Below are 24,487 nucleotides of genomic sequence, written 5' to 3'. Positions count from 1 at the left end.
GCCGGGCAGATCCTTTTACACTCAGATGGACCACCTGGTCTAGTCCTGGGGTTTAAGATGGGAAAATTGAGGCCCAGAGGACCTGAGAATGAGACTCAGAGTTGCCACTCACTCACCCTGACCTCTATCCTATCCAGCTCATGCTCTCACCCTCCAGTGATAAGAGCTCACCCCCTACTGAGGCAGCCCAACCCACGCTGGACAGCAGCCTGCCCTGTTCCTGGTGGCTCCCCTGGGGGGCTTGGGACTTGGAGCCACAAGTCCTGTACTCCATCCCTGCTCTGCCACAGCCCGTAGTGATATGCAGATGGGCATCGTGTCCCAAGCCTTCCTTCCTATGGTGGACAGGCCTTGCTCTGTCCCTGCATCTTTTGGGGCTGTGGGTCCCTTAGGGAATCTGATGAGAGCCAGGAGCCCTGTACCTGCAATAGAACCCCACCCCCATCCTGCACACATACACTAGTGCCAACTTTGTGCACAGTTGTAGGGCTCACACACCTCCTACGCCCCCCACCCCCACCCCAGTACAGAATTCCTGTAAGGAATTCCTGCTCTAATTATTTCTCAGGGGACATGGTTCATGTTACCTGTCATGCTGACCTAGGATGGGTGCAAGACCCCTGGCCCTGTTCTTTATGCTCTACCCTGCTAGTGGTGAAGGTCCTACTGTGTGCCTGGCTGGGGGCTGAGTGCTCTGGTGGCTCGTTCATTCATTCCACAGACTTAAATCCTCAATGCCTCCTCTGTGCCAGGCCTGGGCTGGGCTCCAGGGAACAGAGAAGAACAAGACATTTTCCCCCATCCCAACACACCAGACCCGGGGTTCCAGACTTGTCAGCACACACACTTTAGGGATGAGGCAGCACAGAGGTGAGGGCAGGGAGGGGACATCAGGGGGCTCCCACTCCAGCCTGCAGGCAGAGGCCCAGGAGAGCCTAATTGAAAGGTGACACCTTATTGGAAATCAAAACACTGGGAACTGGCCGGGGAGGGAACAGCACCCTGGCAGAGGGAACAGCAAGTGCAAAGGCTTTGTCAAGTCGTACAGGAAGCCCAGTGACTGGAGTGTGGTATCGGGAGGCAGTAGTGTCAGGAATGAGGCCTGTCGGGGATATGGGCTCTGTATTCATAGCGAGGCTGCCGAAACAAATCACTGCAGGCTTGTTGGCTTTACAGTTTTGGAGGTTAGAAGTCTGAAACCAAAGCATCAGCAGGGTTGATTCCTTCTGGATGCCCCAAGGGAGAATCTGTTCCCTGCCTCTCTCCTAGCTTCTGGGGGTGACAGCCATCAGTGGTGCTCCTGGACTTGTAGCCTCATCACTACACTTTCTGCTTCTGTCTTCACAAGGCCACTGTTCCTGTGTCAATGTCTCTGTCCAGATTTCTCTCCTCCTTTAAGGACACTGGTCATTGGATTAGTATGACCTCATCTTAATTGATTCCATCTGCACAGGCCCTTTTACCCATCAGGCCATATTTGCAGGTACCTAGGATTAGGTCTTCAGTGTATCTTTTGGGGGAAAAAACTTAACCCACAACAGGTCCCAAGACAACTAGTGGGCCTGGTAGGGGGGTTGTGTAGGCGGCAGTGGGGAGCCGTGGAAGGAAGTAGAACAGGCCAGCCACATGGCTGCATCTGTGTTTTGGAATGCCTCCCTGGCTGTGGGAGGGGTGCGGGGTGGAGACGGGGTACCCATAGGAGGCTGTATGGGCAGAGCCTGGACGCTGGCAGAGACCGTTATTCACCACCCATCCGGAGGAGTTTGCTTGCCCTTCCTGTCCCTGCCCAGGCAGCCTCAACCCAGCTCCTGGCAGTGGGGCATTAGCTCTGCAAGTCAATGCTTACGGGAGGGGAAGCTTCTGGAGGTGGGGGGGGGGGGGCCTCAGGTGGCTTCTGGGCAGTTTTCTCGTTCTGTTGATGACCCACAGTGAAGGGTGGGAAAGCATTTCTGAACTGGCCTGATCTCTGGAGAAGGTCTGTAGGCCTGGGCTCTGGAGGTTGCCACCCGCCCGTGTGCCCCCCCCCCCCCCACACACACAGAGTCTCCCTGCTGGGAACCCTCAGGGACACAACAGACACATACACACACACATGGGGTCCTGCTGAGTCTCCCCTCCCCTCCCTCCAGACACACATCTCCTCTGTGCTGTCATCCCTGGGAGTGACACACACACACACAGACACACACACACACAGTTCCCCTGACTGTAGCTGCAGACCCCTCTGTGCCGCGTGGAGCCTGCCCCTCCTACACAGTTCATCTCTGAAGACACACGTGTGTGCCCCCCACCCCCATGGCCATCACACACCTGCACACACCAGTCACCTCCACTGGCGCCCCGGGCTCGGCCACACTCCTTTTGTACATATGGAGAAAAACACATCCCCAATATCCCTGGTCCTTTTCCTTCTCCCCTCTGCTCCCTCTCTCTCCCTCCCTTCACCCACAGGAGTCCAATAAGATCCCAGAGCCAAGCCTCAAAGCCCCTTTTCCCCTGTGGTTTTCTGCCAAGATCGCTCCTGTATCCCCCTCATCCCTAGGGCTCCCCTCGGTCTTAGCCTGGAGTTCCCCAAAGCTGTGACTATCTCAGGGTTTTCTGGACACACAGAGAAACCTGTGACCACAGTGCAGGAGTGGCCAGGGCCCTGCTGTAGAGCCAGAGGTCCTGGCTTTGGGCCCAGTAGGTTTGGGCTGGCCAGGTAACCTTGGACCATTTCTGCCTCTGTCTGGCCCTGGGTTTGGGAGAGTAGAGGTTTGGACTGTGCATTTGTCAGCCAAGTTTCTCAAGCTGTCATACTGGTCCAGGACCCTAGTGTTTCTGGGGAAAGGGGTGGGGGTGCGTTGGGTGGGGGGAGAGGAAAGGGGGAGGGGGGAGGGGGGACCAGGTAGGGAGGTGCTCGTCTCCTCCCTTTTCTATCAGAGCAGCAGTGGCTGCTTAGATCTGCCTTTTGTATTGGGGTTCTGGGCAGTGTTTTTAGCAATTCCATTAACTCTTTATTGATTTTTTTTCGTGATTACAAAGAAAAATCTAACAATACATCTGTGGATAATGGAGATCATGAACCGTCCCCCACCCTGCCCTGTCCCATCCCTCAGAGGTGATCACTCTGGTGTAACGTCTGGTGTATTTTTCTCCAGCCTTTTGGGACATATATCAGCAAATTGTTATTTATAAAAATGAGCTCATTCTGAAGTATTTTATGGTTTGAATTTTTCCATATTTTTATACATAGGGGTGCCTCATTCTGCTGAATGACTGCAAGTGATCCACAATATGGGTGGGTTATATTTTATTTGAACATTCCCTTATTGATAAACATTTCCAGTTTCTTTCTACTCTTACCAGCAATGCTACAGTGAGCATCCTTGAATATTTATATAGGAGTGCTTGTGCTATCGTTTTTGTAGGATAGGTTTCTAGAAGTGGAATTACCAGATTGCAAGGTGTGTGTGAGTGTATGTGTGTTTAAAATGTTAATCAATATTGTTAAATTACCCTTCCAAAGGTTGGACCAATTCACTCTCCTTCCAATCGTCTATGAGTGCTCATTTCCACATATCCTTGCCAGCACTGGTTGTTATCAATCATTTATATTTTTCCCAATTGGTTGGGCAAAAAATGGTATCTTGTCATTTGCATTTGCATTTCTCTGATTGCTAGTGAGATAAAGCATCTTTTCATTTGTTTATTGGCCAATTTAGTTTTTCCTCTGCAGATTTCTAATTCACCGCCAATTTTCTTCTTCTTTTGTCTCTTTTTCCTTATTGATTTGTAGGGGCTCTTTGTATATTAGTGATACTTCCTTCAAGTGTCTCACTTGTCTTTTAACTTTGTTTATGGGGTCTTTTGCTGGACAGATGTTTTACATGTTTGTGTAGACAAATACGTCGTTTTTACTTTATGGCTTCTGGATTTAATGTCTGGTGTAGAAAGTGTATGCATCTGCATAAGGTTTCATTTCAAATAAGAGTTTTATTCCTGAAGAATCTTTGCAAAGCCTTGGTTTGTAGGCTCTTCCCCAGCTGTGCGTCTGTGTCTCTTGGCAGCTGCAGAACTGACTCTGGGGGGAGGGAAGGATGGCCCCTGCCTGTCCATCCATCTTCATCTTTTTGCCTCCTGCTCTGTCCATCTGGCTTTGATTCTCTGTTGTTGTTTTGTCTCTCTTTGGGCCTCTGCATCTCATAGACTCTGCCTCTCTTTTCCAGCTCTGCTGTTTTCCCATCCCTTGCTGGATTGCCATCAGGCAGTGGTAATTAGGGATATGAGATGGCATCGCAAGTGGCTCTCAGTAGGATGGGCCGGGAACCATGGTGTGTGCTCCCCCACCCCTCTCCTCACCAACCCAGCCCCAGGTCACATGGGCTGGGCTTGTTCTCTTGGTTAGAGACAATCGTTTTCTTGTAGCAGCCTGAGGGCAGGCTCTGAGTTAATCCCAGGCCCTCCTCCACCAGGAAGCCTTCCCAGATAGCTGGGGCCTATACCTCCTTCCTCCCCTTCCCACAGCCCATGACCTGGCTCTTCCCTTCCCTGGGCTTTCCCTGTCCTGCCTTCTCAGCACAGAGCTCCCCGGGTCCCCCTGGCCAGGGCCTCAGCGTCCATCTGTGTCAAATAGACTCTGTCAGACTGCACCTGGCTGCTGGGAGGCCCGGCCCACATGGGATACATCAGAGCTGGCGGGTCTTCCTGGCCAAGTTCTGGAAGGTGTCCCCTCTTATCTGTTCAGTTCCTTCCCCGTCCTGCCCCCACCCCCGTCCCAAGCACAGGAGAGAATGCGAGCTGCTGACGAACAGATCTGGACTTGAGTTCCTGGAGGATGATGACCCATGACTGGGGCTCATTGCCCACCCTAGGCCCAGTAACACCTGCTCATGGGAGGTGCCCAGGAGAGAAAGAATGAGGGAGGAATGCAGGAACACAGTGAGGCTGGGAGGGGGAGGGATGAGAGGCACCACCATTTTCTGAGCCGCTTCTGTGTAGCAATAAACTTTCCTCATGTCCCCTCATTATTGGAGGCTGTGGGTGCTAATGGGGATCGCCCCTGCATGGCGTCCTGGAGGTGAGGGCCCCAGGAGGCTCAGTACTGCCCTGCCCTGAGGGTCTCACAGCATGGGAGCTGGACAGGGGCCTGGAGCTGAGGGAGGAGTTGGGAGACAGATCAGGGAAACCCAGAGGTGTCTTTAAAGCCCAGCTCAGAAGCACATAATCTAAAACTCCAAGGTAACTTTCCTGGGCTCCTGCAGCCCCCTGGACTTCTGTCCTGGTATCCTCCCTCCCACCATGAAAGCTGATTTCTCTCTGAGCTCTTGGAGGGCAGGACTGGTGTCTATTCTTCTCTCTGCTCCAGTCACCAAGCACATAGCGGACACATACCAAAGGTTGAATGAGTGAATGAATGAATGAATGAAAAGTTAGGGGTATTGGCTAGAAGGTCTAGGCTAAGGAGAAGTAGGCCTGGGTTCTGGGCTTGGCTTTTCAGCCGACTTGCTGGGAGACCCCAGCCCCTTGTTGGGCCTCAGTCTCCCCATCTGTACAGTGGACATGGACCTCTCAAGCTCTGTGCTTCTGTGGTGTTGTTGCCCAGAGCAGGCACATGCCCATGTGTCATACACACACATGCTGGTGCCATCCCCCTTGATTGCATTGTTCCCTGAGTACCTACTAGGAGCCTCCCCACAGTCTTGAACCCATGTTGGCAGCATCCTGAATAGCCATTTCCTTGGAAGCCTTACAGTTTCTGGGACATGTGTTAATTCTGTTGAATACATAGGCACCCATTTCTGAGAGCTATCCTGGGCTCTCCTGAGTAAGCAAGGAGCCGGGGACAGGTACGAGTCCCCCCACCCCTGCCATGCCCCTCTGCCCCCCTGGCTGCGGGGCCTCTGCAGCTGGGATTTCATGTCCTTCCTGGGACCTGGCACACAGGCAGGCCTCGTGTCCAGGAGAGCTCCCAGCTCCCATTGCGTCTCCTCCCCTGCCCCAAATCATTGTCATGCTCTGCCTGTGGTCTCATTTCCATAGCAACTCCTTGTGATGCCACTGAGGAGAGTGGGAGCTTCAGAAAGGTTTGGGGGGAAGGGAGCAGGAGGCCCATTCATTGCCTTGGAACATGGCAGCTGGGAGCTGTGCTGTGGGGACAGCGCGCCTAGCCAGCTCAGGTGGACTGGGCTCAGGGCCGCCAGCCAGGTGGTCTGGAGACCTGCCATGGACAGGGCTGCTCTTGTTGGCCTGGGCCTGGCTGACTCATGCCAGGGCTGCCGGGAGCCAGCTGGGCAGCCGCTGAGGGCTCCCCTGCCTCGCTGGGCCTGTCTTGGAGAACAGGGGCCCAAGGAACTGCCAGGCTCTGGCCATCCCTCTGCCTCAGGCTGGCACTGATCAGCAGCATGGGGAGACCTGGCCAGGGCCAGTGGCAGGCACAGTTGGGGGGCGGGTAGACTGTGGAGCTGGGCAGACCCTCTCTCACCTTCTACCATATTGTTTTGTGGTTCCATTAACAGGATGGGAAGACCAAGGTGGGCCCTGGAACCTGCTCAGTGCTCGTGTGTCAGCCTCCTTCTTGGAGGAGTCTGCAGCCCATAGAGTAGGAAAATCCTTGCCCCCAAAGAGCCCCTCCATCTTTTCCTACCATTTGACTAAAAATTCTACCATATGCATCTTAAACTTCATAGAATGTTGATGCTGGGAGGGACCCAGAAGCTTTTGCCATCTTCCCCTTATGTTATGGCAATTGTCTCCAAGCTTCATCTATCCATCATCCATCCTTCCAGCCATCCTAGCCATCCCATCTGGCAGGCCTTGCTGAGTCCCCCTGGGGACCTAAGCCTGTGCTGGATGGCTCCCTTTGGGGAATGGAGAGAAGAAGGAGGGGCTGGCCTGGCCTTCCAGGGAAGGAGGGAGGGGCTGGTCCTCACGAAGCTCGCTGTGAGCCAGGCGCTGAGCCACATGCCAACTTCCAGTGCTTCCCTCTCATCATCTTGCTTTGTGGCCCCCTCTAGGTACCCCTTACACTGGTACTTTCCTAATCCCTGTCTTTGCATTGACTTACGGGGGAAGGTGGATTACCGCACACTCCCCAAGCCTCACGTCTGTGAAATCCTGGGCATGATGTGCCAGTCACTTTTCCCCCGACGCATAGGAAAATAACACATAACTGAAAATAAGAGCGTTTGTCTCCTTGCCACCTAAATTCCCCTCGCCCGTCTCAGGGGAGCGTACCTCATGCCTTGAGAAACAGGGGTCTGATCTGATCCTCTCAGCCACTGCTCAGAAGGAGAGGTGGTTTTTAGAAAGATGGAGGAAACCGAGGCTCAGAGGAGGAGGCTGCGGCCCAGGGCCTTGGTGCCGGGAAAAGGAAGAGCTGGGGCTCAACTGCACCCTTGCACTTTGAGCCCGGGGTGAAGTCCTTGGGGGACACCGAACTCACTTGGGCTTTGAAGGAGGCTGGGGCTTAGCCCTAAGTGGAAGGAGGGGGAAGGGAACAGCAGGAGCTGAGGCTTGGAGGTGGGAGGTTTTGGGTGCTTGGGGCAGAGGGGAGCTGGGTCTGGCTGGGAGTTCTGGGGGAAGAAGGCTGGGGCTGGGGGAGATGTTGGGTTAAAAGCAAGAAGCCTCTGAAGGGATGGGCAGTGGGTGCCCTGGGTGGTACTAGAGCAGTGAGGGGCCCTTAGGAGAACCCTGCTTTTGCCTGTGTGGTCCCCCTCCCTCCCACCTGGGGCGGCCAGTACCCTTCCTCAGCAAGCCTTTTGCTTCCACAGTCTCCATTTCTGCTTTGCCGTCCCCTGCTGTCACCACCTCTTCTGGGCCCCATCCTTCTGGGCTTCTGTCACCAATTTCACCCCTGCCTTGTCCATCCCATACAGTAGCCAGAGGGGTGGTTTCCAAACTCAGATCTGTGGGTATGGTTCCTGCTCGGCCCTCCAGTGGCCCCTCAGTGCTTCCAGGATTGAGCCAGAGCTCCTGGACATAAGGCACCTGCATCCGGGCCTGCTGGCCACCCCGACTTCCATTTGTCCCTCTCCCTTACCTAGAAATAGACCCAGAGCCTCCACGCCCCGAGCAACTCCCTGACTGCCTCATGTTCTGTCTTGCCATCATACCTCTGCACAGGCTGAGCTCTGTTTCTACCCTTTTTGGGTGGACTGTGTCAGCTCAGGTGTCATCCTTTTGGGAAGCCTGGGTATCCCAGGCCACTGCGATGTGGTTTCTCTTGTGTGTTTGTTTATTCAGCAAGGCTGCATGAGCACCTACTGTGTGCCAGGCACTACTCAGGGCTTTGGAGGACAGCCCTGAACATAACAGAGGGCACCCCTGTTCTGATGGAACTCGCATTTGAGGGTGTGTGCGTCAGATAACAAAGAAACAAGCACTGTGGGAGATTGCAAAGCAGGGTAGGTGGGGTGTGGGGAGGAGCTGGATTTGCTGTTTTGGACAGAGCAGTTGGGAAAAGTCTTAATGAGGTGACATTTGCACAGACTTGAAGGAAGTAACAGATTGAGCCACGTGGACATCTGGGGGGAGAGTGCTCTAGGAGAAGACATTGCAGGCACAAAGGTCCTGAGGCAGGAACATGCTTGGTGTGTTTGTGGGTGGAGCCAACAGTGGGCGGAGTGGGGGATCCGGGAAGGGTGGTGAGGCGGGTAGGAGGGTGGGGAGTGAAGGAGAGAGGGTTGGGACCAGAGGCCTTGAGACTGGGTGAGGATGTGGACTTTATCCCTATCTCCTTTTCCACTCATGGAGTGTGGGGGCCTTGTCACAAGCAGCTCGTGGGGAGTGTTTAATGGAGGAATAAACCAGGAGAGGCTGGAGCAGGTGGAGGTGGGTGGGTGAGGGCTAGGGGAGTCCTTGGGAACTGGGAGGGTGAGGCTCAGACCTGGGGAGAGGCCCCCTGGGTGCTCTTCTGGTCACTGGCCAAGCAGGAAGGCAGGTGCTGGAGTTGGCTGAATGTCAACTATGTGCAGATTTATGCTCCTACCCTCTGACTGTCCTTCCGGCAGTCCTGGCAGAGGAAGGCTAGCCCCATTTGCTGGATGAGGGAAGCAAGGCTCAGAACCATGGCCTTCCCAAGGTTACCAAGCAATGAGGTGGGAGAAACACATTCAAACCCTGCCCTGCCTGGGCCCAGAAACTCTGCTGTCCCATAGCTTTGCTGCCTCAGCTGGGGGCACATCGGTGTGTGTGTCAGCGGGTAGGAGGATGTATGTGAGAATGCGAGTGTGCGGTGTGAGTACTGCCCAGGCGGAGGCAGTCAGACCCCTCCGCAGGGTTCCCTACTGTCCCCCCATCTCCCCCGACCCCGCAGGTCGGTTTGAATAAACAAACACACAAGAGAAATCACATCGCAGTGGCCTGGGATACCCAGTCTTCCCGAAAGGATGACACCTGAGCTGACACCTGAGTTGACACTGCCGTACTCTGGCTGACAGCCCATCTCCCGTTTCTCCCCACAGCCTCCTGCCTTCACGGGCCCTGAGGTCCTGGCACCCGAGGGCAAAGAGGGTGACTGAGTCAAGCCGGGCTGGTCCCCCGGCCCTGTCGCCCTCAGCAGACTGCTACCCGACCTGAGGTAAGAGGTGTGGGGGTGGCCTGAGCCATGGGGGTGGGCGTGGGGCTCCGGGGGCAGAGCTGTGGGGAAGCCGTCATGAGGTGTTCTTTCTGGATGTCCCCCGTCTATCCCCCCTCTATGCAGCCAAGCCCAGGGGTTTGGTCAGGCAATGCTGCCGCCCCCTCAGCCCTTGCTGTGGCAGGACTCAGTAGCCAGCTCAGAATGCTGGGCTTTCTTCTGGGTGACATGTGTCATGGACAGGGCTGGCTAATGGAGGGCTTGGGCTGCTCTAGATTCCCCAGAATCCCTTTAGGAGGCAGGGGTGGGAGGGTTGCACCTCCTGTGTGGCATGGGGGGTCCCTGATGGTGGCTAGAGGGCTCTGTCCTTGGTTCTGACCTAATGTGTGCATGACTGCAGGTCAGGAGGGAAAGGGACACACATACTGAGACAGTTGGGGTCCAAGAAACTGTCAAGAGATTGGCACTGATTCCAAAATGTGCAGTCTAACAGGGCTCCACAGCTAGAGTTAATGTGTGGCTCTAGACACTTTCGGGGCAGGATGAAGCTCAGTCCCCAGGTGTGTGTGTGTGTGTGTGTGTGAGAGAGAGTGTGTGAGTGTGAGTGTGATGAGCACTGGCAGCTGGATGACCTTGGCTCTGTTTGAGCAGAGCAGATTCTCTTGGATTGCATTATGAGGAGCAGGGTACCTAGAATGTGGGAGGTGACAGGTCTTGGCCTTCTGTGTCCCATGTAAGGGGATGTGAACAAACTGCGGCACGTCCTGATGAGGTGGGAGATAGGGAAGGTGGGGGACCTGAATTGTTACCGAACTTGACCCCCATGTGACCTTGGACAAGGCACCTCCACCCTGTATCTGGGCTTATTTTCTGTTCTTGAGAGGTCTCTCTGATGTCTCAGAAGGCTACAGAGTGAGGGAATTTGCTAAACAGAAAGGAGGGTGGAGGAAGGCTTGGGGCAGCAGGCTTGACTGGAATATTATGCCCCCTTTGCAGATGAAGACCTGGCATCACAGCAGGGAGGCCCAAACCCTTCCCCTGAGGAGTTGGTGAGAGTTGTAGGGTAGCCACGGCTTAGCCGGTACAATCCTCCCTCTGGGAAGCTGATGGGCATGGCAGGGGGCGGAAGTCTGGATTTCCCTCCCAGGAACCCTGGACCTTGCTTTAAAGGCCAGTTATCTCCATCAACATATTCCTGCTAATTAGTCAGTCCCAAGTGGAATGAGCAGCTAATTTGCCCTTCCAGTTTAACCTGTAATTGCTACTGGGCTATGGGGAGAGAGGATGCAATCAGGCTGCCCAGGAGGAGCCAGGGGCAATGGGAGGGCTGGGACAGGGATGTGAGGGCCAGAGTGGCCTGTCCCTGTCCCACCCTTGCCAGGAAGGCAGACAGCAGCACCCACAGTGCAGGGCCCTGGGAAGCTCAGTGGGCAGGGAGTTGGAGTGGGGGGGGGGTTAATGCAGCCTGGGGGATGTGGGGTGGGGTGGGGAGGGGTCTGAGCCAGGAGCCTGGGGGTCTTGGGAGGAGGTGACACTTGGGCTGAGACTTGAAGGCTGTAGAATTCTTTTAAAAACATTCTATTTTTCTCATTATAAAAAATAATGAGTGTTCTCTATAGAAAATGTGAGCACTTGGGTGTTTTGCCAGTCAGTCTTGTACGAAATATGTATTTATGACATAATTGGGATCAAACTGTACTTACTGTTTTCTAACGTGCCTTTTGCTCTTAATACCATACCAAGATCATTTCCCATCATTAAATACTCTTCTATAATACAATTGTTAATGGCTATGTAATGTTCCAACCTGTGTGTGCCATAGCATGTTTAATGAATTCTCCACTGTGTATTTTGGTTATTTCCAATGTTTTGTCATGATAAATAATACCTGGATGAAACAAAATGACACGTGTTGGGTTATGATGTGCAGAAAAGAGTTTAGTAGGGAGAAGGGCCCAGCCTAAGCCAAGGTGGGGGGGTGGTGGTCTGGAGGGTGTTTGCAAGTGATGCACCGTTGGGCTGGTCAGGTACCTGCTGGGGAGTTGAGACTTGAGCCAGCAAAGCTCTGACACCTGGAGGAAGCCCAGGTTTTGCCGGGTCCTTTGGTCCCTGTCCCCCACTCTTCCAGAACTCTTGCGGTTGCAGGGGAGGGGCAGGACAGCAGGGTGGGAGGTGGGCAGGCGAGTCTGGGGGCCCACATGCCACAGCCTCTCACTCACTGGTGGGATGAGTGGTGCTTAAATCATGCCCCTCTGCTTTCTGGGGAGCCTGCCCGGCCGCCTCCTCGCAGGTGGGGTGCACATGCCTCCTCTGGGCATTTAGTGATTCCCAAATCAGTGCAGCTGGCTAGAGGGACCCCTCGCCACTTCATCCCCTTGGTGGGGGTGGGAGGTGGCCCATGATGAGGACGCCAGACAGCCAGAGTGGGAGGGTGGGGTGGCACGTGGTCTCTTCCAGGAAGTCTTCCTGACACCCGGACGGAGCTGGTCCCCCACCCCTGCATACCCCAGCACTGCTCACACCCTGGGACTGTCTCTCCCCACAAATTGTGGGGACTCTTGGGCCAGAGTTCAGCCTGATTTGCCTCGTATTTCCTTGTGGCATTCATGGGGACTTCACAGATGGTTACTGAAGTCATTCATTCATTCATTCAACACATATGGAACACCTGCTGCATGTTGGGCCTGCCCAGCCTCCGCGAGTGAGTTAGACCAGGTCATCCGCCTTATCGGGCTTAGTTCCAACAGAGTAGACAGCAAAGAGCTAGATGATATATATATATATATATATGAGTGCGTAGCAAGTTCTATAAAGGACAAAAGGGCTGGAAGAGGGAGCTAGCTGTTCTCTGCAGAGTAACCAGGCAAGGCTCCTTGGATGAGGGGCCATTTGGGCAGAGACCCGAGGAGAGGGTCTGCACAGGCTGTGAGCTGGGATCAGCACTGAGCCCTGCAAGGGGCCGAGGGGCTGAGAGAGGATGCTTGCCGGCTGATGGGAGTTACTCCAAGTGTGGCTGGAGGCTGCTCCTGGCATGTGGGCCCCCTCTCCTTGCCTGGTGGAGAAGAGATACTGGGGGTGCAGGTGGGCAGGGATGGGAGCTGGCCAGCCAAATAGAAGATCCCTGCGGGAGCCCCAGGGAAGATGGCAGGGCTGTGCCTGTGGGAGAACTTGCAGTGGAGAGAGTGGTCCAGGGCAGGACACTCAGAAGTAGCAGGCGCATGGGGCAGTGGGCTCTGGGAGAAAGGGCCGGGGGATAGCCCAGGAACGGGGAGGGTGGTGGTACCTTTTGAGCCAAGGCGGTTGAGAAGTGAATTTGGAGAAGAAAAGGAAGAGTGCAGTTTGGAATGTTACTTTAGAGGGCCAGTATTCTGTGGGAGGTTGTGCAGACAGTGGAAGGGAAGAGGCTGGGACTGGAGATGTCAATGTGAGAGTCATCAGCAGCTGGATGGTTTTTAAGGCTTTTTTCCCGGACAAGAACACACAGAGAAGGAGTCTGGGACTGGCTATTTAGGGTGAATCTGGCCCAGGTGATGGGTCAGCCTGGTACTCCAGCTTTGCAGACAAGGTCTCTGGATTTACCAGCCCGGAGAAGTTTCTGCCAGCCCAACCCCCAGCTCCTCCCCTCAACTGGCCTAATAGTTGGTATCATCATACTATAATATCTCTCAGGGTGCTCTAGGCAGGGAGGGGGACCCTGATACTGGGTAGCAAAGTCTTCCAAGCCCTGTACTGCCTGGTGAGGTGGCTCCTTTCATGGAGGGCTGTGAGAGCACAGGCAATGCTAATTACCTGAGGACTCTCCAGGCAGGCAGAGATGGAGGCTTCCGTCTCCCGCTGCTGCAGACATCACAGGTCTGAGTCCCCCACCAGGTGCCAGGCCCTCACTGGGCCCTGGGGGTGGGAATGGAGAGCTCCCAGGTGACAAGTGTGATCCCTGCCCAGGTGGAGTCTAGGAGTCTTCAGGCAGGCTGGTTTCAGCTCGGTCAACACAAGGAAGAGCTTTCTCTGCATCCGAGCTGCCTCCAAAGACGGGGCTGTCCTTGAGAGAATGAGGTTCCCGTCTCTTCAGGTGTGCAACTAAGGTCAGAGGGCTAGTTTCTCAGGGACACCTGTGCTCCCCTGGTGTGAGGCTGGGTTAGGCCAGTGGGTTCCCACTGGGCTGGCCATCAGTGCTAACTGTGGAGTTATTAGCCATCCAAGTGACTCTGGATCAGAATGTCTGGGTGGACCCCAGGGGATCCCTCTCTTTAGTGACATCCCCAGGTGTCCTGGTGCACAGCCAGGCTGGGCTGGGAAGAGCACTGGTTTGAACAGGATCACATTTAGGAAGAGCTTTGACAACTGTGCATGAGTGCAGAGGGGCAGCACGTGGACAGAAAATAGAGGGACAAAAGGATAAAGAGGGCAAAGATGAAGACAAATGGAAGATGAGGATGTAATAGGGCAGGAGACCTCACCACAAGCCACAGGGTTGGGGGACAGCAGAAAGGTGAAAGGTATGCACAGACATTCAAAAGGGTCAAAGGAATTGGAGAAGTTAGGGAGGATGTTCTGGAAGCAGATGGAGGACAGCTGCCAACTGGAAAAAGGGAGAAGGCGGGAAGGATGGGTTTGAACCAGATCATAAAAAGCCTTGGGGAACCAGAAGGGTTTCAGCCATAAGCAACAAGGAGCCACTGAAGATTTCTGAGGAGGAGCATGGCATGAAGGAAGACCTGTGGCAGGGAGGACTCAGACGGGCTTGGGCTGCTCCGGATTCCCAAATATCCCTTTAGGAGGCAAGGGTGGGAGGCATCTCCAAGGCCACAACAGCTGGGGTTGGGCTGGGTCAGCACTAACAGTCAAGGTGGCAGGACCAGCCCTGCGAGCAACTCAGCAGCGAGTTGAGTTCCCATGCCCCGAGGTGTGCACATGGAGTATCGGGGTCACCCCAAGCTGTCAGGGATGCGGAGAGGAGATTCCTGCCTCAGGGTGGGACTGGTGCCTCTCCGAGGTATGTTTTGGCTCCGGGATGTTAGCTGGGGCCTGGGAACATAGCACGCAGCGTGTGCCTGGTAATGATCCAAGCCCTGTACATTCTGGGTGGCAGGTAGGGACACAGTCCGAGCTGGGAGGAGGCTCGGGCTCTGCCACCCCCTCGCTGGGTGACCTGGGGCAGGTGCTCCTACTCTCTGGGCTTCAGTCTACCTGACTGTAAATTGGAAACTATCCTGCCTGCCTATTTTTCTCATGGGCCTATGGCGAGGTTCAAAGGAGAGAATGAATGGAGTCTTTGTTTTGCTCGTCCACTGTTTTGTCATTCTGCAACAATTTATTCAGTGTGGCTGGATGCTTGGCTCTGTGCTGCCCCCTGGGGACACACAGATGAGATGGCCACAGCCTTGGGCTCCGTGGTGCACTCAGACTGTGGGTGGGGTGGGCAGGGGTAGGTGGCATTTGGTGGTGTGCCTACTCTGGAGCCAGGAGATCAAATCCTGGGAGCTGGATTAGACGAAATCCAGGATCTCTGGAGCCAGACTACTTGGGATCAAATCCTGGCTTGGCAAACGGTGTAAATTTAAGCAAGTTACTTAAGCTCTCTGGACATGAGTTTGATCAGTAGACTGATGCATGTGAAGGGTTTAGAGTCGTGTCTGACACACAGTAAATGTTCAAGAGTAGAATGCCAGTTATCAGCGTTAGGAGCATGTGAAAGAGGGGAACTACTCATGAATGCTAGGCTCAGGGAACCCAGCAGACCATTGTCCCTGCCCTGTGTGGGGCTCTCATCATTTTAATGCTTTCACCATTTTGGCACCCTTTGTAGTGAGTGTGGGGTGATGAGTGGGTTACAGAGCAGGCCCCACGGGGAGGGCAGTGAGGCCTCTCACAGTCAGTGGGCTGGGCCTGTGTGGGTGGGGTGGGGGCACATATGACACTTCCTTGCCCTGGCAGTGGTGCCTGGACTTTGTTAGCTTTTTCTTTGGACTTTGTGTTTAGCCTGCATGCTTTGGGAGAAGAGATAGTGGAGAAGCAAAATTAAAATTCCTCTTTGAGAAGTTAACAACTTCCCAATTAAAGAATTCTTATTTGTGAGATGCCTTAGAGGCCTTTGCAATCAAGAGGCTCTTCTGAGTAATAAAGGATTGAGCTGGGGTTGGAGAGAGACCAAGTGGAGCCTGAGACAAGGGTGTGGGGGCCTCTGAAGATGACACCCCAGGCTTTGAGAGCTAACAGTTGCATGTGGGGAGGGTGGGGGACAAAGCAGCTGCCTTCAGCTCAGTGGTAGGGGTGGGGGCCGGCCTGGACAGGGCAGAGAAAAGGGGACTGTCTTCACCCTTGCTCTGGCACAGCCCTGAAACCACCAGGTTGCTTCCAGCCCCCAGGCTGACTAGCCTGTGACCTCCACCCTGATCCCTCTGTTCTGCACAACTGACTGTTATACTTTCTTGGCTGTCAGTTTTGTCCCTTCTGGTTGGAGTCCCTCCGGACACCTTGGCTGAGCTGGGTAGGGAGCGCATTTGCCCTTGGGGAGTGCTGCCATGGAGCCCCCTGGGCTTTCCCCCGCTGGTGGAGATGGCGTTGTGGGGAGAGGTGGAGCAGTGTGAGTGGTGGACACACCTGGGCCTCGTGCTCAGGAGCAGCTGGTCGGGAGGGGGCAGCCTCCTCTTGGCTTCCGAGCCCCCAGGCTCCCTGGTGCCCTGGCCCAGCTCTCATGGTGACATCCTGAGTGTGGTTTTGTTGCTAATTGGTGGGTGTTGGGTGGGCTGCTGGTTGGCCTGCTTCACCCTGGCACCCCCACCCAGTGCTGCCCAGCTGGTTTCCTGGGAGACAGGATCTGTCCCACTTGTTGCTGAGTATCTGCTGGGTGTTCTAGAAGTACATCCTCAGAGCCTGCTGGGACAAACCAGCATATCCTGGGTGCCTAGGATGTGCCAGGCCATGGCTGTACTCACTATGGCGCCTGTGGGACGGCTGTCACTGTTCTCATGGACAGATGAGGAGATGGAAGCTTGGAGAAGTGAGATGACCCACCAATGCAGAGAGGGGTTCTTATTAAAAGGGACTTCTCATTCTGTGTCCCCCGGGGCCCACTAGGTTACCAAGCAGAGAGGAGCTGGAGGAGACATGGGTGCGGCCCTGCCCCTCAATGGGAAGCCCAGGCCTGCACCCCAGGCCCCTGACAAGAGCTGCCAAGACCATTCAAGAAGACAGTGCGAGAGTGACTGCCTGTCCAGGCAGGGTGGAAAGGGGCACAAGGAGTGTCTGTGGGCCACACCAGCCATCTCCCCCCTCCTTCCTCAGCATGACCTACTTTCCAGAAGCCATTGCAACTGTGGCTGCCTGTGTAAATACCCAGAACTGTATAAGGCAGGCCCACCAAAAGGTCAACCCAACCATGCAGGCATCTCCCTGGAGTCCTGGTGTTAGGGTGATAGTTGGGAGAGGGGGATGTGCTGGCTGGGACAGGCAGAGGCCATCTCACAGCAGGAGGATTAGGCACCTGGGAGGGAGGTGGGGTCCTGGGTTAGCAGCCCCTGGGGAGTCCTGATCAGATGCTCTGAACAAGCTGGGGGCTGAGAGTTTTAGATTCAAGTCCCATTCCTTCCCCTTACTGCCTGTGTGGTTCTGAGCAAATGCCCAACCTTTCTGGGCCTCAGTTTCTTCCTGGCTGGCCCAGGGAACCGCAGTGCTGCCCTCCCTGAGGGCTGGTGAAGATCAGATGGTCTGGTGGGTGTGAGCATGCCAGGCCCAGGGCTCGTGGCTTGCGTGCATGCAGCACCATTTGGTGGGGTTGGTTCATATCCCAGCCCTGCCACTTGGGCAAGTGATTAGTCTCTCTTGACCTCATTTTCCCCATCTGTGCAATGGACATAATGAAACCCATCTAACAGAGATGTACTCCCTTAGTAGGAGTCCTCTATTCCCTTTCCATTTCATTTAATTAGCTCATCCTTCCTGAGCACCCAGTGGCTTGGCTGGGTGTGGTGGCCACAAAATAAGTAGGTGATATGGTCCTTCCCTATTGATAATGATGTGACATCAGGAGGACCAAGGAAAAATGCTGTGAGCCTCAGGGAGAGGGAGGTAAGGGCTGGAGTCAGGGAGGACTTCTTGGAAGAGGCTGGTTCTTAGGGACCAGGAGGATTTGGGGAAGCCAGGAGGAGCCGAGAAGGCACTTCTGGTTGGGGGTAGTGTAAGCAAAAGCCAGGCAGGAGGAGCAAGCACACAGTTGGGGATGAGCTGCCTGAGAGCCAGGGGGTCTGACTTCTCCAGGGCTGAGAGATAGAGAAGTGAAAGGTTCCTGTGCTGGGTTGGGAGCACTGGGAGAGTCACTCTTATTAGCACCCACTGTGTGTCAGGCTGAGTCAAATTTGCTCTGAACAAGTCCTTTTAAAATTTGCTCAACAGCCTGGAGAGGGGGGCAGTAGTGACTTCATTCTAAGGAGATAGAACCTGGGCTCTGCGAGGCTAATGACTCGCTCAGCTCATATTTCAAATCTGAACTCCATATGCTGTGCCTTTTCAACAATTCCAGGCCACTCCCCAAGGATGTGGTTTTTAAAGCCTTCATTGGGTGGGCTGGGTAGAGTGACACTCAAATATGCCTTGGCTTTGCCTCTTTCAGGGAGGCTCAGAGAGGTTGAGGGTATGACCCAACACTACACAGCATTGGGTTCTGCACTCTCTGGCTTCCTGGTGGGAATATTCTATCCTTCTCTCCTCTCCGGGGTGTGGTGGCACCTGCCAGGCTCTGCCAGTTCTGGGAACCAAGGAGGACTTCCCAGCCACAAGCCTGCTTCTGCCGCTGAGCCACTGAGGGAGCCGTTAAAAGAGTCCCAAATTAAAACCTATGAGCGCCTCAAAACAATGAATGATTTTCCTAATAAAAGAGGAGGCATACTCAGGCATGTCCTAAATGAATGGAGTGACTTCCGGGATTAATCCAGGATGTATGGGAGGGCGTTTGGCCAGGAAGAGTGCATGGTAGATATTGTAACAAATTGTTTGCTCACCAGAGGAATAATTCTTAATGTGTGCCTGCTCTAAGGGGAAGGTGCTTGGCTGTGATCCCTTCTCAGCCGGGCCCTGAATGGGGTTCCTGCTAGGGCAGCCCTCCCTGTAGGCTTCTGGGCCTTCCAATTCCATGAGCCAGTCAGTCTGAGTGCTGCTACCTCCTTGCTCTGTGCCCTTGGCCGGGGTGGGAGCTGTGCTTGTTAAGTGATAACCTCCCTCCCCTGCTCTGTGGGCCCACGCTTCCTCTTGGGACCTCTGGAGACTCAGACAGGCCCATCCCTCTACCCCAGACCATCCAAGAGGAGGCTCCCAGCAGACTTGAGCTCAGCCTGCCTTAGTTTACTAGTACAGGGAGTGACTGACTTCTCCCAGCTCCCTTACCTCAGGGGTGGGTGGGGTGTCTCCTCCCCGGCCAGCTGGCCCAGCCTCCTAAAGTGCCTCTGTGCCATCCTGGGGGCAGGGGGAGGCTAAGCCAGCTCACAGGCAGGAACATAAAAGAACCCCACTAAGGTGCAAATGAGTGAGAAAGACTTCATGGGGCCCCTTCCCTCTGCCTGCTGGGGGTGCCCAGGGCAGAGAAAAGAGCACTCGTTTCTGAGTCAGAGAAGCCTGACTTTGGTCCCACTTTCCAACTGGAGGACTCGAGGTAACTCCTACGACCTCTCCCAGCTTCCTCCTCTGTGAGAGATGGGGTTCTTACCATCAGCATCCGCTCACGTCTTTGCGTTTGTCTGTGTGCCAGGCAGGCATCGGGTACCTTTAGGTACCATCTCGCTCACCCATCTGACAGTCTTATGGGGTGAATACTTTTCTTATCCTCATTTTACAGATAAGGAAACTGAGGCCCAGAGAGGCCGAGTATGTTGGACAAGTGGTTGGGTTAGGACTCAAACCTGGGTCAGTTTGATTCCTGGTGTCTGCTTCATGAAGTTGTATAGGGAGTGGCGGGGGTGGAGGGGCGACCTGCCTTGGAGGGGTGGTCCCGGGAGGCCTTTCTGGATCAGAGACCTCGGGGCTGAGAAGAGGCAGCCATGGGAAGGGCCCGCCTAACACCAGGACAAAGGCCTGGGGTCTGGAAGGAGCTGCGTGGGTCTGAAGGCCAGGAGGAAGACTGGGGGGCTGCGGAGGGAGGCGGGGGAAGAGGAGGAGGGAAGGGGAGGCCGTGGCAGCCTCATTGTGGGGTACGCTGCGTGAGGGGGGGGTGGGCCTATGGAGGACGATAAGCAAGAGAGTGACAGGATCTGATGTCTGTGTTTCAGGTTTTGTTCTGGCTGCTGTGTGGCAAATGGATTGGGGGCCTTGGCATGGGGAGCGGGGGCCTGGTGGGGAGGTGGGCATGGGGTCCTAATGAGAGCACAGGGTCACGGCTGGGGGTGGTGGTGGAGAAGGGGGGCTGGATGGAGATGGGCTGTGGGTGGGAAGGCTCGGAGTCTGGGGTCAGGGTGATGTCAGTTTGCCCCGAGCGAGGGGCTTCACCTCGGCACCATTTTCTGAGATGAGAAGTCTGAGCGTGCAGGAAGCGTGCAAATTCTGGTTTGGACTTGCTCAGTTTGAGGTGCCCGCGAGCCAGGTGAGTGCAGAATCAACCCCTCAGGCAATCCTGGGGATCTCCTGTGTGCCCGCAGACACGCTCAGAACGACCCCTCACGCCTGATCACTCTTGTGCTGAGGTCAAAGACTTTGCTTGCCCTAATACGTTGTCAAGTCCATTTTTCAGATGAGGCAATCGAGAGGGTCAGTCCCCAAACCATGCATGGCCCTCCTTTAGACCTCTGGTGTCGAGAGGAGGAAGCAAGAAACTGCGAGGTACTTGGTAAGAAGGTGGCAGGAAAATTTGGGGGACCCAGCGTTGTCTCCTGCTGACGCCTGATTGGGGCGGGTACTTGTGTGAGCATGCACGTGTTGGGCCCATTAACAAACATAGAAATAAATTAACAAGTATTCAACCCACCAAATGTTCCTTCTGTTCTGTATAATAGAGCATGGGAACATAATTTTCCCCTGGAGCAAATTGCTACAGCTGAACCTGCTCTGTATTTTCCTCCAAAAACTACTTAAAATTCCAGAACGCTTGTTGATTTTGTGTCCTTTCCCTCACTGCCTCCTGTCCTAACCCCAGGCTGCATCCCTCCACCTTGCCCTCCCCATCCCAGGGCTCCGAGGAGCCAGATTGTCACAGCAAAAGGGTCCCCACCCTGTGGATGGGAGGAAACTGGGCTGCAGCAGCTCAGGCAGAGGGCACAGGCGGTGGGGAGCTTTGGGTGTGTTGAGCGTGAATGAAATGCTCGGGGCTGGCAGAAAGGACCCACTGGAACCTGCCACAGAGTTGCTGTGTGACCTTGGGCAAGTCACTGCCCCATCTGGGCTTTAGCTTCCCCCCTGGCATAGGGGAGCTGGTGCTGCATGCCTTCCCCATGTGAACGCGCCTGGGGGTGTTCAGAGGCTGTGTAGATGAAACGCTGCCTTCTGGGACCTCCACACGCAAGTCACAGTGCCTCACCCCACCCCCAGGCACTTACATGGATCTTTTGGATTCAGGGGCTCTTACCCTGCCTCTGAAATCCGCTAAGGCACACTTCTAATTTTCTTAAAGCAAATTAATTTTAATCCACTTTAATTAAATTTATCTCATAAAAATGTATATTTATTTAGAGATCTTCCCTTCATATCCTGATCATTTCTGAAATTCAGAGCCCAGCCTAGGCCCTACTTCCAGGCAGCCCCCCTAGGGGTAGGAGCCTGGGTTGCGGGGAGGCCTTTGCCTGCTGATTCCTGGCTGGCTTGGATCTGACCAAAGCAGGGAGGGAAGCTGGAACCCACTCAGGAGCCACAAAATTCTGGCCTTCTACCCCTGCCATGAGCGGTCTGACTGGACTTTATAGAAGATGCAAACTTCCATCAATCCAGCAACCACCTCTGAGATCCTCAGCAGAGAAATTAAATGCAGAGAAGTTCCAAGGCTTTTGCAGGCCAGATAAAGGATGGGCTTAGCCAGGGCCCACTTGGGTGCTAGGAGGCCCAGCGGCCTGGAGCTGGCCTGTCTCCAGCTGCCAGGATAGCCAAACCTTGCCTCCTCCAGGAAGATCTCCTCGATTTGCCATCCCAGCACTCCTTTCCCCTAGCTACACTAAAGCTGCATAGCATGACAGTTTATTGCAGACTGTTTGGTTTAATTTCTCCCTGATTTCCTCTCAACACAGTTCTGGGCACAATCTGAGCCTTCCATAATGACCCTGTGACTTGAGGTGCCTCCTGGCTGAGGCCACAATTTGGGGGAAATCCTAACCTCTTATCCTGACATGTGGTGGGTGGCCCCATACCCCTATCTATCCTCACATCCAGGGTGCCTCTCGATTGTCTGAGGTGGGGGATCCCATAAACCCCTACACCTGCCATGTCCTCCCTTTGTGGCCCACCATTGCCCACAGGGGAAGGTTCGACCCCCTGGCCTGTTCTTCAACGCCTTGTACAACCTGGCCCCTGCCCGACCCCTTTAGTCTCATTTCCCGTCCCTTCCCCTGTCCCAAGAACACATCTTTCTATTTTGTTCTTGCCTTTGGCACCTCTGGCTCCTCCTGCCAGGTGTGCAGCTGCCACCTCATCCATCCAGTGAACTCCTGCTTACCCTGCAATGCCCCTCTCAGCATGGCCTTCGCAACGCCCTGGTCTGAGTTGGTCTCTCCCTCCTCTGATCTCCCATGGCACCCTGGGCTTCCCGGTCACTGTGCTGAACACCCTGGATGGTCATTGTCAGGGCCTTGGTGGTACCTCCTCAGCACCTGGCTCCGTGATGCCCGTGGAGCGAATAAATGGATGAATAGTTACAGGGCACCCACTAGGCCAGGCACTATTTTAGGATCTGGTAGGCTGTCACCATGGTCTCATGTTCTAGTAGGGGAGACAAACATTAAATAAGATAAATAAGCAAAATATATACTGTGCTAGGCAGTGATAAATGTCAAGGAGAGAAAAATAAAGTAGGGAAGGGGGAAAGGAAATGTCATGGGTGAGGGTGTCTCTCTGAGAAGGTGACCTGATCGGAGTTGGGTTGTAAGAGTCCCAGGGAGGCTGCACTGAGGATCCTGGGGAGCAGGGACAGCAGCAGGGAGCCCGGGGAGGAGGCTTTTGCAATAATCCAGGGAAGAGAGATGGTGGCTTGGACCAGGCTGATGGCCAAGGGGGAAGTAGGGAATGGGCAGGCACTAGAGAAAATTCCAAGGCAGAACCGACAAGGTTTGCTGATGGTTGATCAGCTGTGGGGGTGAGAGAAGGAGGGAGTTAAGGGTTGCCCACCATGGTTTTGGGGCTAAGCAGCTAGAAGATGGGGTACCACCACTTGAGCTAAGGAAACCTGCAGGATCAGGCCTGGGTAAGATGTTACCCAGGAGCTCGGGTGGGTGGTTGGTGACACAGGCCTGGGGATAGTGCAAGTGCCACACCCTCATTATCCTGGGGGCTGGGGCCAGGCTGGGTGAGCACCCACGGTGTGCCAGGCCCAGTGCCTGGCTTCCCTCCCCTGGTGCTATCTCAGGGACCAGGGCCATCTCTGTGGTGAGGCAGCCGGAGAGCCTCCCTGGCCAGGATGGAAGTCTGCTTAAACAAAGCATTGAGAGCTGGGCTCGAGGGCCAGCCTGCCTGGCTTTGAATCCTGGCTTTTCCATCTTCAAGGGGAATGGCCATGGCTATGCCTCAGTGTCCTGTCTGCAAAATGGGTACTTAGCCTTGCCAACCTCACGAGGTCATTGTGAAGCTTAAATTAGTTAAAACATGAAAAACAATTAGAACAGAGCCCAGCCTACTGTGAGCTGCCCATAAGTGTCAACCATTAACCCCTCAGGCAAGGGGAGCCAGGCTGTGGTTGAAGGAGCTTTGCAGTTTCTGGGTCTGGATTTGAATCCCATCTCCCCCGAGGACCAGCTGTGTGGCCTTGGACAAGCGATTTCCCCCCAACAGAGGTTTGCTTTTCTCCTCCATAAGCTTCCTGTGGGGTTGTTGGGAGGGCTTGGTGGCCACACTGGGGACTCAGTCCCTCCTTTCTGCCAAAGCCTCCTCCCTCCTAGGCTGCCAACCCCACTTGGCCACTTTCCTCTGCAGATGGTCAAGGCAGGAGGGGTTGCATGCGGTGGGGTGGGCTGGGGGCTCGCCCGTGGCCCTGAGCATGGTGAGAGGGTGGCATGAATGAGGCTATAATGCATCCAAACAGCTGTGGTTACCCATGCATGGTTGTGGTGGCCTCAGCCACGGCTGTGTACTCTGACTTTGTTAGAATCTGCCGGGAAGACAGCTATTTACAACCCAAATCTCCATCCCCATAAAGGGAGGCGGGGCTCGGAGCTGGGAGGGGAAGGGAGGAGCTGGACTGGTTGATACTATCATAAATGGAATCTGTCTCCGTGGAAAACAATGGTGGCAGTGGTGGCCCCAGGCTCACAGATGTGCTCGCTGTAATATGGGCCCGTGGTGGCGACAGCCAGGACCTTGTGAGAATTGGATGGGTCATAACTCACCAGGCCTGGAGCTCAGGGACCGTGGCTGTGCTAATGAGGGCAGGGTGAGGATGCTGATGGGGGATTTGAGACCTGGAACTGGGAATCTGGGCGGGGGGGTGGGGCAGGGGAGTGCCTACTACAGGCCAGGGTTTGCGGGAGACCCTCTAGTCTCTGACCAAGGGCTGGCAAGGGGATATTTTCAGAGTTTAAGGCCTTCCCTAACTTTTCAGTGGTAGGCACACTAGAATAACTCCTATGATGTTATTCTAGTCCCGCAAAGGCCGCTGCAGAGCCTCAGCTTAGGCTGTGGGAGGCTGTATCACAAGGAGCGGTGAGTCTGGAATGAAGAAGAGGATGGGTGGGGTGGCTTCGTCATGCCTGGAATGCTGGGCACTGTCCAGGGCTGGGCGTGGAGGACATGGGAAGAAGATGTTCTGCTAGAGCC

General features: G+C 54.8%; 1 protein-coding gene across 4 annotated transcripts in view; it reads left to right on the top strand.

The window, feature by feature from the left end:
• The window catches only part of LINGO1 (leucine rich repeat and Ig domain containing 1), a 194,048-nt gene that overhangs the window by 15,500 nt on the left and 154,061 nt on the right, over nucleotides 1-24,487 (top strand). For 3 of the 4 annotated variants that reach the window (XM_077123691.1, XM_077123687.1, XM_077123692.1), the window contains exons 1-2: nucleotides 6,071-6,158; nucleotides 9,444-9,559. The gene's annotated coding sequence lies outside the window, so the exon portion shown is untranslated. Of the gene's footprint in view, nucleotides 1-6,070; nucleotides 6,159-9,443; nucleotides 9,560-24,487 lie in introns of those variants that run through there. The other variant, XM_077123688.1, reaches the window with a different exon arrangement.

Source organism: Tamandua tetradactyla, chromosome 12, assembly GCF_023851605.1.
Source record: "Tamandua tetradactyla isolate mTamTet1 chromosome 12, mTamTet1.pri, whole genome shotgun sequence".
Lineage (NCBI taxonomy): Eukaryota > Metazoa > Chordata > Mammalia > Pilosa > Myrmecophagidae > Tamandua > Tamandua tetradactyla.
This window is presented reverse-complemented; position numbering and strand designations above follow the sequence as displayed.